Genomic DNA, 15,109 nt, shown 5'->3' on the forward strand with positions numbered 1-15,109 from the left:
CTAAATCTTTGCCTTTACACCTTAGGCTCATTTTGACCATTCACAAATCCCATAGTAGCTTGCTGCTTGTTAAATAATGTCTAACTTAAGGGTTTGTTTGGTCTTTTTCTACTCCATTTTCTTTTGTTTTTTAGAATATTATTTATTTATTTATTCATAAGAGACAGAAAGAGAGAGAGGCAGAGACACAGGCAGAGGGAGAAGCAGGCTCCATGCAGGGAGCCCGACTCAGGACTTGATCCCAGGACTCCAGGGTCACACCCTAGGCCGAAGGCAGATGCTAAACCGCTGAGCCACCCAGGGATCCCCACTACTCCATTTTCTTTAGGATAGTGTAACTCAATGGTTAATTCCATGAGCTAATTTCATACAATTGATTAGGTTTAAGTTGACCCTGGTCTTAGTCCTGGTGCCCTTGGTAGTGGTGTGACCTAGTCACATTACCTACCTTCTCTCAATATCCTAGTATGTAAAAATCAATAGTCCTTACCTCACAGGTTGTTAAAGGAACGAAATGAAATAGTACAGATGAGGGGTTAGTCCTAGTAAGAGGTCCTGTTAAGGAGACATAATTTTCCCTATTTCTCATCTTTATGTAGAGTCTAAATCCACCTTGCGATAGCAATTACCACCTTCTTTGTCCTAATTCTATCTTCTGGGATGATGCAAAATAGACAGAAATCCCTCTCTCAAGTGGCAACCCTTCAAATATTTCCATTTCACCACAATCCCTTTACATGGCCCAGGGCCTCACCAGAGAAACTAAGGTGGGATAAAGCATGTCCAGGGCCTCACCACAATCTGGAAGGAGAACCAAGAAATGCTGACTTCCCAGGCCTGGAGTGACCACTCCAGCATCTGCCTCCAGGGAGAGCGGGGTGAGCCAGGGCTCCTGGAACACTCGACTCTGGCAACACATGATGTTGAAGTGTTGAAACATGCCACTTTGATGTGGCATTAGCTCATGATATTGCTTTATTTTCTTAATTTAGAAGAAAAGCACAGCTGCTAGAATTTTTAATGTAATAATAAGTATGGTGGTGCACCAAAGATTTTCAGGAATTTTTCCACAAGAGCACTGTACCCAGTTGTGTAATTTTTTTTATATCCATGCAAATCTGTTTTTTTCCTCTTATGCAAAGACCTTCATTAAATTGTTTTCTAACCTCCTGACCTTTAAACTATTGAATCCTTGAGTGACTAATGTAGCCTGTCTAGTTGAAACAATTTCTAGAACAAGAAAAGTTTAAATAAACAAATAGCCAAAATAACTTGCTCCATTTGATAAATAAAGATCTTCAAAAATCTATTTGATATATTTTTACCTGTTTGGCATGTGACCATGATTTGATCTCATGTTTTAAACTCCTTGAAATGAAACTACTAGATACATGCAAAATATTATTCTCATCAGCCAGTCCTGTAATATATTACACAGGTGATTTTCCTGATTCTTCATATTGTCCAAGCTTGGACTGCTATGATTACAATTCCAGGGTTCTATTATGTTATTTTCTGAATACTGGAAATTTCTCTATCCCATGGTTGACAGCCTGGTCAAGGTAGAGCCAATCAAAACCATAATAATTCTTACGATTATTTTTTATTTTCCAATCATAATGCCCGATTCATTGATTATCATGCAGAATAAATCTGTTAACTGTTGTTATAAATCATCTTTCCCTATCTGTAAAACTTCTCACACGGTGTTTGCCCAATGGGCTCCAAGAGTGTCCAGAAATTGATCTTTTCAGTCTTCTGACCTGGCATAGCTGGGGTTCTGAAACAGACTCCTCTGGTAGCAAGCAGCCTTGTCGTTTGCCCTATTATAACAAAGAAATACCATCAACTTCTTTGTGTGCCGTCTCATGGGAGGAGTTGAGAAACACTGAGCTTCACTGGAAATTTTAGGCCTTTCAAAATATATAGTATAATTTTAATACTGTTGGTCATCCATGCCTGACTCCATTTGCCATCTGGAGAAGAGTAGCTATATGTAAGAAGACTTTAAAACCTCAGGAGCTCCATCAAATAATATGGGCCAAATGTTCTCCCCAGCACACTTCTCTCACTGCCCTGAAATAGGCTCCTACCTCAGATCCTTTTCATGCAGCTTGGATGCAATTTCTTCCCAGAAACCTTCTCTGACTCCTCACATTCCAAAGCACGAGTTAGAAATAATCTCTCTATTCTCTGAATCCCCACAGCTCTTGTTCTATCCTTATCTTACAACGTTTAGCAATTTTTCAATCAGTCGTATGATGATAACTCTTCTGGAATGTAAACTTTTGGGAGGTGGTATCTATGTTTTATTTTCAATACCCCTTAAAACATTCTTGACAGGACTTGAATTACACATGAAAGGCATTCAACCAGCTGAACAGAAGACAAATTAACTTGACACTTCTCTCTGCTTTGGCTGTGAGCACTTATATCCGATTAATTTGGAAATTTGAGTTTCTTAGGAAATATTATGGGGAGCATATAGAGGGGGCTTTCAAAAAAATTCTGGAAGTTTATGGCAACTTATTTTTAATAACATGATCTAGACAAAAACAAAAACACATGGAAAGCATTAAACTTTGCTATTAAGCAAAGAAGTACAAATGAAAACAAATTTGAAGCACTATTTTTTTATATTAAAGTAGAAAAAAAACTTCAAACAGTCAAAACTTGGACGAGTTGCGGTTTAAATTGGCTAGTGGCACTTTAAAATAAAACTTTTATTTTTAAATAGCAGCCAACAGTCATAAAGATGCCTGGTTATATCCCCCAGTCATGCCACTCGGAGGAATTTTAGAATTCATGCAAGGTAACCATTCAACAACAACAACAACAATAACAACAAATAAAATACGTAAAGTGCACAAAGATGCACATGACAGCATACACTATAATAGCAAAAAAAAAAAAAAAAGCAAACAACAAAAAATTTGAAGACAGTGCAAATATCAAAAAGTAGGAGGATAATTTTATTAATTATCATACTGTATCCAAAATTAGATTGTCTATTCATTAAAATGCAGACTTTAAAAGGAAAATGCTTATTATCTAATGTTAAGTGGAAAAAAATCAGGCCATAAAATGAAATGTGCATTATGCATGCATGATGATGACAACAGAAATAGGCAAGAATGTGCAAAAATACAAGTAGTTGAATGTGGTGTAAGATTTTGGCTTGTTTTCTGTTTTAAAGTCATTACATCATCTTTTCAATGACAGACTACATTTTAAGTAATTGAAAACAAAGTCTCATTAGCCTTGTCCTTGTACAAATGCCCAGAGAGAACACATTATTCTTACTCATTTCTACCTCTGCTACTTGTCTTTGATTTGGACCTGATCTATTCTCTTCTCCTACTCCTCAGTCCCACTCACTACATTAGGAAATGTCCCTCACCAAACAAGGAAGCGAAAGGCACCAAGCTTAGCAGAAGCAGGGTAGCCAAATCCACAAACATCAGAGGACAGGATCTGATAACTCTTCCCCGTCACTGCTAAGGCAGATCTAGATTCTTCAATGACCACAAGTGGCCTTGGTTTAACAAGCCTTGCCAATAAGGCACAATGTCCCTGTCCTCAGAAATAGTCCGGGCAGAGCTTCCAGGGGCCCATAAAAGTCTGTACTCCTGGAGGAATGTGACAATCCTGGCATCAAACACAGATTTGTCATTTTCTATAATAAGAGAATGTCCAGTTGTATCAGGCTTTTTTAGCAGGGCCAACACTCAGTAAAATGTTGAGGTTGGCAAAATGAACTTTCACCCAGCCTAAGATTCCTTTTCCTGCCGTCAGGTAATTCCTGCCTTCAGATGATCAATAAAATCACCTCACGTTACAGTTTACAAAACCCTTTCACATCCACTTTTTCACTTGAGTTTTGCATCAGCCCACTGAGGTCAGTGTTCTTGTTAACTTCACTTTTCAGAAGAGGACAATGAAGCTCAGAAAAGTGAAATGACTCCTCTAGGTTCACTCAGCAAGTCAAGGATGGAATGAGAACACAAACCCAGCCGTGACGTGGGCTGGGTGCTCCTTCCATGCTACTTGTGTGCTGCCCCTTCACCCACACCATCCTTGGCATGTTGCTTCACCCACACCATCCTTGGCATGTTGCCATCCCTAGAGATCTAGGTGTGAAAGAAGGCAGAATGGGAAGGACTGTGTGTCATCTGTGAGAAGGAAAGTTGAAGAGTTTCTAAGAAGATGCTGGACTAGCCTGAACTACTGACTCCTTCCCCCAAGATCAACTCTGAGGAACTATATAGGAAAAGCATTAAGTTGCAGAAAAAGCTGTGAGAACCTCCCTAGAGAGAAAGAAGCAGATTTTATCTGGCACGTATGTGTGTCTGGAATGATCCCAACCCAGGGCAGAGGCTATCTGGGTTGCTGCAGCAGGATAAAACAAGAGGGGAACTGTTGCTTCTTAGGGTCTTCATCTCCCCTCACCCATACCCACTCCCATTGCCTTGGGAGAGACAGGGATGGAGCTTAGGCCTCTTGAGTAAGTGCTCCTCAGGTGTGAGAACAGGGCTGTGCAGAAGTCCTATGCCCGAGCGGTGAGGACAACACATGCAGATTGACTGGTCTCAGGTGGTGACTTCTCTTTCCTTCCAACCACCCAGGGCCAATGGATTATAATCTCCTCTACTAGATACTAACTCTTCCTAAACTGAAGAGCATATTTGGTGGGGTGAGGAGTGATTAGCTCTGATTTTCTGGTGCCTGGACCCTGCAATTCTAAGTTCATCTCTCTCTTTGAACACATAAATGTCAACGCAGATGGGAGTCTGGCCTTCTGCCCTTCCACCATCAGCACTGCTGGATAGAGTAGTTCATAACCCCAGAGGAATAGAAGTTCATGAGTGAAAAGAGAAGTGCTCATATTTCCAAAGAAAAACCACAAACTAAGTTACAGATTCCAAAGGAAGCAGAGGTATTAGAACTGACAAATCAGGAATTGGTGTGTATTTTTAAGAATTTGTTTAATTTTTTATATTTAAAAAATAAAGGATGATATTAGCAATATGTAATGAAAATAAGAAACCACAAAAAAGAATTGAGTAGAAATGTTAAGTATGAAAATATAATAGTTGAGATAATGAATACAATAGATGGTAATTAGCAGAATGGATTTGCCTGAAGAATGAATTCGTGAACTGGGAGATCTGATGAGGAATTCTCCCAGCAGAAAATTATTTTAAAAATAGAAAATATAAAAGTTAAGCTAAAAAAGGCAAAAGTAGTCCCAGAAAGAAAAAAAAAACATAGATACTAAGGGAGAGAGGAAGTAATTGAAGGAATAATGGAGATAATTCCCCCAGAATTAATGAAAGATAAAAGACTCAGATTGAAAGGAAGCACAGACAGCATAAGAGGAGATATAAGGAAAAATCGTACTCCTTGACATAAATTATGTTGAGATTAAGAATATCAGAGATAAGGTAAAGTTGTAAAAACTTCCAGAAAGAAAGAGAGAAAGAAGATCACTTACAATAGAATAATACTGATATCAGATTTTTCAGTAGGATGCAAGGATACAAGAAAGCAATGAAGTCTTTTCAAAATTTGGAAAGTACAGAATTTCATATCCAGTTAAATCTTTATTCCAATGTAAGGACATGAAAAATAATCTCAGACATCCAGTCTCAGAACATTTGCCACCCAAAAACCCACATGTAAAACATTTTTTAATGATGTTCTTATATAGGTAGGAAAAAATCTAAGGGATGATGGAAGAAATATGTGAAGTAAAGGTGACAAAATATCTTTGTGAAGTTTGTGATTGTCTTAAAAAATAGCTAGAACCAAAGAAAAGAGAAAGCAAAAGTATATCCATAAAAAAAATCAGAATTTGAGGTTGAGATGAACTCAGGATGGTGAAGTAGGGGGAGGCCAAGGGACATCAGAGAATATTAATGTTCTTGTCTTGTAGGAGAGAGAACACAGATAACTTTAAAACAATAAACAAAGGAGTAAAGAGTATAGAAAAAGGAACAAATTGAAATAAACTAATAAAGTAGAAGAAAGTCCTAATATATGGGTACCACTATAGATGAAGATGAGCTAACTTGCCAAATGAAAACCCAAATCCAAGCATTTGCTAGACATATTCTAAGGCAACATTGATGCACAAAATGAAAACAAAAGATGAAAATGATTAATTAAGCAAGTAGAACAAAATGAAGTTGATGTCAATGTAATAGTATCAGATGATATGAAGACCACAGCCTTTATGCCCAAAGCAGCCAAGGTCTGAGGTCTGAAGGAAAGAACAATAACATAGCTCTGCCACTTATTGTTATGGCTGTACAAATTCCAAATAAATTTTTAGTAAATCAAATGAAATAGTTCATTAAAATTATCATACACCACAATGAGCTTTTCCCAGGTTCATGAGGATAGCTTTTCAATTAAAAAATCCATAAACATAATTTACCAGATCAGCTAAATATCGTTAGCTCAATAAGAAAAGAAATTGGAGGGGTAAGAACTGAAAAAGAGGAAATAAAATTAGCATTGTTTTCAAATAATGTGATTTTTTTGGACCAACTTTCATAGTTGTTTTTGGTGAGAAGGGTAGTCATGGCTGGAACTGGAAGTTTGTAAAACCACTTAGACACAGTTTGATCTTATCTCATAAAATTGAACTTTACGGACCCGAAACTCAGCAATTCTCCTAGAGCTGTGCTTAGGAGAGGGCTTGGCATGGTGTATGCAGAACATAGAGCTACGGATGCTCAGAGCACTGCGGTTCATACTAGGAAACAAACCAAATCCCCATCAACACAGGAGCTGATGAATAGGTTATTGTGTATTCAAATTAAATAGACTCCATCAAGAAGCAGCCATATGGACAACTCTTTCCAAAATAATATTAATTAAAAAGGAAAACTATCAAAACTATTTGTGCATGTTTTCCCATTTATAATATTAAGAACAACATTAATAAAATGTACCTCTAATGGAACACATTAAAAAGATAAAACAATCTTAAAAAGAAAGGAAAGAAATGATGAACACAAGATTCATGATGACGGTGACTTTCGGTGGGGGGTCTCAGGGGTGGAGCAGGGCAGACCACAGAGGCAGATGTGGTCAAGTGACTGTCAAAGTCCTTGTTGCCACATCGAAGGGCCATTTACGAATGCTTGTTACATCAGATTGACTACGCAAATAAATACAATAGTGTCATACATGAAACAGGGATTATGATTAATCCAGTTCTAAGTCTCTGAGATAGAAAAGAAATGTTTCAAATGGGAAACTTCAGGCATTGAGGCCCTGGAGGTGATTTCTTTGAGCAGGAGAACTGTCTGAGTCATGCATTTTAGTGGCCATTTGTTCCATTAGCCCTGGAGGCCTGCCTAGTTCCCTAAATATAAGTACCAACACTGCTTTAAAGATCATGGGCAAAGACCCTACATTTCCACACTCAGACACCCTGACATTAGCCAGAGGCAGGCATTTGCTTCTCCAAAGTGGTGGTATCTTGACCTTCTTCCCGCCTAAGCCCCGCCCTCTCTCACTGTTCTGCATACTGCCTCCCGGAGACTCAGAGACTCACTGATAAATTGCAAAGCTGACCAGGCTTCTTTTTTCCTACATCACTATCTCTGGAATCAAGTCTTAGGTGGGTCTTGTAGGACCTCAGTGATTTCCCCCCAGGAAGATAGCTCAGCATTACTCACCAATCCCTGAATATTTCCTGCAATTTCACACCATCCTGCCTTTGCTCATGCTGTTCAGTCTACCTGAAATGCCCTTACCCTCATCTGTTGACATTCCATTCCTTTTCAGATCTGAGTCCCTTCTTCCTATTCTGTGCAGATCTAGAGAGAAGGGGCAGTGGGTAGGAAGAGTGTGAGTATCCAGATGCTGAGGGATAGCTATAGCTTTACCAGGGACAAAGTATAGACATTCAGAGTCAAGCCAATGACAGAGCCTGCAAATCACATCCAGGTTGCAACTGACGCCTCATTCTGATGAGGTCCACCTCTGGCAGAAGGGCCTGAAACTCTGATCTCTTTCCCCGTCTCCCAGAGATGGTATCTAGACTACAGCATGGAAAGAGCTTGGGCTTTGGAGTCAGACTAACTCGAGTCATTCTGGATCTATCCTTTAAAGTACATCAAATCTATGGGACTTTAAACCTTAATGAGCATGAGATGATACGCTAGAATCTGTTGCTTATGTAAAACTTCATATTTTATTCTTTACTGACAAATTAAGGATTTCCAAGGTAATTTTGACTATGAGCAATGTTTACCGTACTCCCTGATGTTGAAGTCCTAGTCCCTGGGTGAGATGCTCCTCTGTTGTAGAAGCTTTGTGACTTTGAACAAGTCTCTAATCTCCCTGAACTTTGATTTCTTCGTTCTTAAATTCTTCTGGAGTGTGACAGGTATATTTTCCAGACATCTGCCATCCCATCTGAGCTCTCTTCTCATAAAAAGTGGGATCTACATCCCTTCCCCTAGAATATGGGTGGGCCAGTGACTTGCTTATAACCAACAGAGTAAAGGAACACAATGTAAACTCAGAGTAAAGTCACAAAAGGTGACCCAGATTCTACCTTATGTTCTGTTTTCTGGAACAGTTGATTTTGGATCACTCAACCTCCATATAAAACATTCATTTACTCTGAGACCACCATGCTATGAGGAAGCACAGGCCACAGAAAGAGGCCACATATAGGTGCTCCCATCCCAATAGGCAGTTGGCACTGCCAGCCATATGATGTATGATGCCTCCATGCGATTCCAACTCAGAGCTGGTGAGCCCGCAAGCCTTTGCACCTTCCAGCCGAGGTCCTAGACATCATGGGACAGAAGCAAGCTGTTCCTTTCGTGACCTTTCTGAATTCCTGACCCATAGAATCTATGCTCATAATAAAATGGTTGTTTTATGCCACTACGTTTTGGGGGTAGTCTTTAAAGTAGCAATAGAAACTAAACCAAAGATTTTTCTGAGGACTGATGAAAATAATTTACGTAAAATATCTGGTATAAAACATGTGCTCAGAAAATAGTGGCTACTGCCAGTCTTGTGTCTTATGCCTGGTCTAGCAGCATTAGATCAGCATTCTTGTTTTTCTGTTTTTAGGAATATCTCTCTGAGTAACTCCAAAGTTTGTTGTGGGCATCAAATAGAATGATGGATGTGAAAGTATTTTGGAAACTGTAATGTTGTGTACAAATCAAAGGCATTCTTACATTTATATTATATCTGTCCAGTAAAAGCTCAAGATAGGAAACACTCTAATAATCTTTCAGTGGCAGTCAGTATCTGAAATTCTGAGATCAAAGGACCTTGGCCTGAAGTCCCACATTTGCTCCCTGTTAGAGATCATTAATTTCAACCATCCATCTAATAAAGCGGGCAAGGAGGTTGTGTCACATTTATCGGCTTCTAACAGTTAAAATGTGACACGTATAGGACATGTACAGGATGTTGAATTCAGCAACTCTGATGCAGAAATAAGCCCATCAACCATACTTCCTTGCAATGGCCTATGGGGCCAATTTTAGGGATAATAGAATAAAGGAGATCTTAGAAAACACTCTTGAGTTGTAACAAACTGTCACAAGTTGAGAGTTGTCATCTCTTTACATTTACAGGGTTGAGCGATGGCACTTCGCATTCATGTAAATCATTAGGATAAGTATCACATTCAATCTGGCCTCTGAGATCCTAAGATAGAGTTATGTCACCCAGTGCACTGATGATTTGGGGGCAGGGAGCACCACATAATAAGATTTATTTATTCATTAAATGAATTTTGAGAGATGATTATGAGTTACCTTGAAAAGGATACGATGATGAATTGAACAAAGATTTTTGCCCTAAATGAACTTACATACTAGCCAGGGAGATATGGTACATAAATATAATTGGTCTTCTTTCCCACTGCTTCACTTTACAGCCTTGTGCTCTAGCCCAAAAAACTACCCATTCACCAGTCACCAAACTTTATGTGGTTTCCCTGCCCCTATCTATACTCACAGAATTTACTCCGACAGACTTCCTCTTGTCTCTCTTGACCACGTGTTTCCCCAAACCACGTGCAAATTCAAACCTCCCCATGAAGACTTTCCCAATACTTCCAAAGAGTAAGTGATCTTTCTCTTCCCTAGGGTTCTTTGTATTGGCTTTAAAATGTGATAATTCATGTTTGAGTTATTTATTTATATTCATATCTGAACTGGTAGATATGAACTCTGAAGGCAGGATTTGTATCTTTGAAGTTGCCGATCCAATCATGTCTCCCACCAGATTTAATCAAATGCAATAACATTGTGATATAGCATGGTTAGTTTCCATAGTAAGTGTTACTCTTATCTCTTCCTTCTTCTTTCTGCATATGAAATATAAAGTGTGATTATGCTATGAATATCTGAAATAGATCCTAGAAAATATGAGCCCAAAGTACAGGACACCATAAAATTCTTATGTTTCTTTTCTAATATTTGTTTTATGAGCCTAAGACCTGCAAGCATTCCCAGGCTTCCTGTGTCAAAGATCATCCCCCCAGTCTTTAAGCAAAGTTCTGTAAAGAATAGAAAAATTGGTCAATATTCTGCTATGAAATGTTGGAGCTTGAAGATCCTTTAAGGATTATCTAGTTTAATCAACTTGTTTTAATTATGGGGTAATTGGGCAGCCCGGGTGGCTCAGCACTTTAGCACCGCCTTCAGCCCAGGGCATGATCCTGGAGACCCGGGATAGAGTCCCACTTCAGGCTCCCTGCATGGAGCCTGCTTCTCCCTCAGCCTGTGTCTTTGCCTCTCTTTCTGTGTCTCTCATGAATAAATAAATAAAATCTTTAAAATAAATAAATAAATGAATAAGGAGTGATTGAGGTTAGGAAAAATGATGAGGCTTGTCCAAGGTCACAAAGTGATTTGGGGACCAAACTGTACCTAGAATATGGTCTCGGGGTGGCCACAGCAATATTCCTGTCTATATATAAGACCAAGTTAACATGCTGACCCTGCTCTTGTTCAAAGTCTGTCTGAAAATTCTGCCCCAAAAGAGCCTAGTCCATTATAAGCATTACAACAGGCCTGCCAGAAGCTATGCTGAACAGATCATTTGCCCAGCCTTGCATGAGACTAAAGACCTTGAAGTGAGCTGGGCATGACTTGTCATTAAGAGTCCCCAAAGAATCACATGGGGACCAACATAAGACTAAGCCCAAAGACAGAAGCCAGAGCTTGGAGGGAACTATGTCTTTAGAGTGCCAGACTCTTGGAACTGAAAGAGCCTTGGAGATCATCGACCAAAGGAAACAGCACTGCAACATGAAGTAAGGGTCTTGTCTTCTAGAAATGACCCTGTTATTTACTGCCATGCAACACTCAAGTTACTGCCCCTCTCCAGTCCTCAGTTTCTAAGTATACAAAACAAACAGGTTAAGTTAGACGATATCGAATGTCCTTTGCAAATCTGATACTTTTCTAGTCTACAGAACATCCCATTTCCTAGTCTGACTGGTGAGGAAAAGGAGGCTTACGGAGGATCAGTAACTTGCCTAAGGTCACACAGTGTATTGGTGGCACAGTGGTGACCACAGCCCAGGCCAGCATTTTATCTATTGCCCCATTTAGCTATCAAGAATCACCCTTTCCAAGCTGCCCTGTGGCCTTGAGGGAAATTGTGCAATTGCTGTCCTAGGGCTGTTGCAATTGCCCTCTTCTTTATCCCCTTGAGACCTCTGGCCACATGCAAAGGGCTTCAGGAAAGGGATCTGAGCCTTCTCTGCCCTGGAAGTAGAGCAAGAATCAAATCAGTTCTTTTCTCCCTTTTGGTAAAAGGAAACCAAAACTAAGCTCCTTAACTGGGGGCAGAGTAGCTCCTGAAGAGGTGCCCTTCAGCCTCTGCTTATGCGGAGCCCTGGCACCATGGGTCTTGAGTGTGAAAGCCCTTCTGGAGCAGGTGGAGCTCCTGCCTGAGTCTTTGCAGAGTGAAGCTAGATGATAAGTGAGAATCAGAGGAAGACACTTGACCCAGGAGAAGCAACACTGGGGCCAGGATGTAGAAAGACCTCATCTAGCATGGCTCAGAGACTTATTTCTGAGTGACTCTGAGTCACTTCCAATCCCATCTAGAAATGGGGAAGGAAGTAGGCAGAAGGAAAAAGAATCATGCTTTAAGACTTACATTACCTTTGAGACTTACAACTGCTCTTGGGGCCTGAAACAGAAAACATTTTCCTCACCTATCTCCTTTGCAATACATTAGAAAAGCTTTTTAAAAAGGGCAATTGAAGTGGGCCAGCTCTGAATATCAGACGTGATAATTAGAAAATCCGATAGCTTTCTTATCTTAAAGACATATGTAACCTAGGTCTCCCACTTCTTCCTCAAGAGGAAGCCACAAGTCTTAGCAAATCCTCAAGCCAGGAGAACTCTAATTGATAATCCTGCTTTTGATGTGACTTACTCAAGGTCACAGGAGAGGCAGTAGCAGAAGCAAAAATTACATACAGATTGCCCGTCTCCCCGACTCCAGTTCTTGTTGTTGGAGGGACACAATGAAACTAAGAAAGGAAGCAGGTCTCCAGAGAGATATCATGCCTCTTCCTAAGTCTTTTTTAAAAAAATAAGCTTCAGATAACCAGAAGTTTGAGGTCAGAGGATAACTTAAGGCCATCAGAAGTTGGCCAGATTGGACTTGGGGCCTCTAGAGAATTCTGTCCTTTTGGCAGTCAGATACAGTGATGGACGCCAAGCCAGGCCTGTGATTTGGGCGCAGCTCCAGACTCCAGCCCCTCCAAGCCTGGGCTCCAATGAGAGAGCTCGGCAGCAAGCAGGGACCATCCCTGAACATACGCTTTTGATCAGAGACATTGGGACCTGGATGGGACCTTAGCATGATTTAATTCTTCTCACTTTGCAGATGCAGAAATTGAAGGCCAGGCCAGGGGACAGGACATGGAATGCTTGCACAAGCTCACATGACAATTTAGGAAACCACATAGTAGGTTGGAAAGGGGAATCTTTGGGGGGCTAACCAGGTTCCAAATCGCAGCTCTGCCACTTACGAGTGAAGATACCCCGGCTGAGTCACTGGAGCTCCTTGAATACCAATGTCTTAATCTGTAAAATTGAAGGGGCATAGCTACGTTGCCAAAATTACAGGACTGTTAGGATAATTAAATGAGTTGAAAAATATCAAAGTGATTCGTAAACAGGAAATCATTATTCATACTTTAATGTTGGTATTAAATTATAATAAAACACAGCCTGATAACAATAGCGCGTACTCTTCTGAATACCCACCACATGCTAAGTACTTCATACACATCGTTTCTTTAATTCCTCAGAAGACCCAAGAAAGATTTTCATCAGTAAGTATATACTTGGAACAGGGTTTAAACAAGGTCATATAAACATAATCTCTCACACAGGACCTTCAACCCTGGGCCCATTCCCAGGCCACTCTTGGCTCCCCCTCCTCTCATTCACCCCCACTCTGCTGAATTAGCGGCTCTTCAGCGTTGAGGGCCGGATGTCTCCTCATGATTTTTAGCCCCAGGAGATATCCCAGTACTTTATACAAGGTAAATATCAGTTAAAAATAACTAAAATAAAGAGCAACCTGATAGATAAATTAACATTTCTTTTTTATAAATAGCTTGATGGAGGGATAATTGAAATGGAAAGGGTCTTTGGTTTTTATCCAGAATCTACCAACATTTGGCTAAGCCAGGTGGGGGGTGGGGGAGAGATCTTCCAAGATAACTGAGCCATATAGAAAACCTGAGCTTGTAAAAGTTTTCAAACAAGAAGATGAGTCTATAAGATATAATCTGGCAATTTGTAAAGAATGCATTCTGTTCACTTCCATAAACATCTTCTCTGTTAGCTTTTTGGCAAACTGATCAACCTACCCAGCTGTAATTTCAGGTCTTCCTTAGTATGCCCCCATCCTTCGTTAGGTTCTAGGACTTTGCTAGTATTTTTTCAGGCTGTCTTTATGAGGAACTTGAGTGTCAACCAGAGAATGAACAGCCTTGCTGCAGGAATAATGCCCCCTCCCTTCCCAGGGTTTGAGATCTTCCTTCCGACAGTGTTGCAGTCTTCCCTTCTTTGGCAGACTGCATATTCTGAAGATGGCTGCAACAATCTCTCCCATACCACCTACTCTTCCAGAAACTTGTCATTCCTCCTATCACATTGTCGGGTCTGAGTCTCCTTCTGAATCTGGGTGGGGCTGTGACTTGCTTATAATCACTTCAATACAGTGTAAGTCATGTTGAATGATTTTTGAAGCCACATGATAACAAGTGATAAAACCGATTTCTCTTTGCTCGCATGGAGTCCTGAGCTGCCGTGTAAGCAGTCCAGCTGCCCTGAGGCTGCCATGCTGTGAGGAAGTCCAATGTGAGCCACACAGAGGGATGATAGGAAGGAGCCCTGAGAAATCCCTGGCCTGCTCCCAACTGCTCCAGTACCCCCCTCTCAACTCTTCCAGCTTCAGCCACTGTCTGCAACCATGGCAACTAAGCCACTGAGCCAGAGAGACTTGGCCCAGCCCTCTTAAACTCCTAAACTACAGTTTAAACCACTATGTTTTGGGCTGTTTTTTTTGCAATCCAAGTACCTGGAACACACCCTTTTCTCCATCCTGCTGCCCAATCTGATTACAGCAGCATAGACACCTGCCAGGGCATTGTTATTATCAGGAAAAACACTCAGTCATGCTCCTTTCATCTGCTCTTTGTTAATAGTAATGCATTTTGGCTCCATCATCTGCCACACGAATGCTCTTAGGACATCTCATGACATCTCACACCTGGATTCCCTTAGTGGGAAAAGGGGAATAAGAATTGTTGCCCATGAGGATAATCTGAGGGCTTCACAGATAATTATTTTTATTACATTCTACAACACTCTACATTTTCCTGAGAATGTCCACATATACTGCCTCACTCTAATCTTTACACTTTGTGAGGTCACTGGGAAGATGTCATTATCCCTCCAGTTCAGTTAAAGAAAATGATATTCAGAGAGGCTGAATGACTTACATGGGTCTCAGGAGCAGCTGGTCCAGTTGGAAGCAGAGTCCAGATCTGTGTTTCAAAACCTGACCTTGGTCTTATGTA

This window comes from Canis lupus, chromosome 34 (assembly GCF_003254725.2).
Source record: "Canis lupus dingo isolate Sandy chromosome 34, ASM325472v2, whole genome shotgun sequence".
In the NCBI taxonomy this organism is placed as follows: domain Eukaryota; kingdom Metazoa; phylum Chordata; class Mammalia; order Carnivora; family Canidae; genus Canis; species Canis lupus.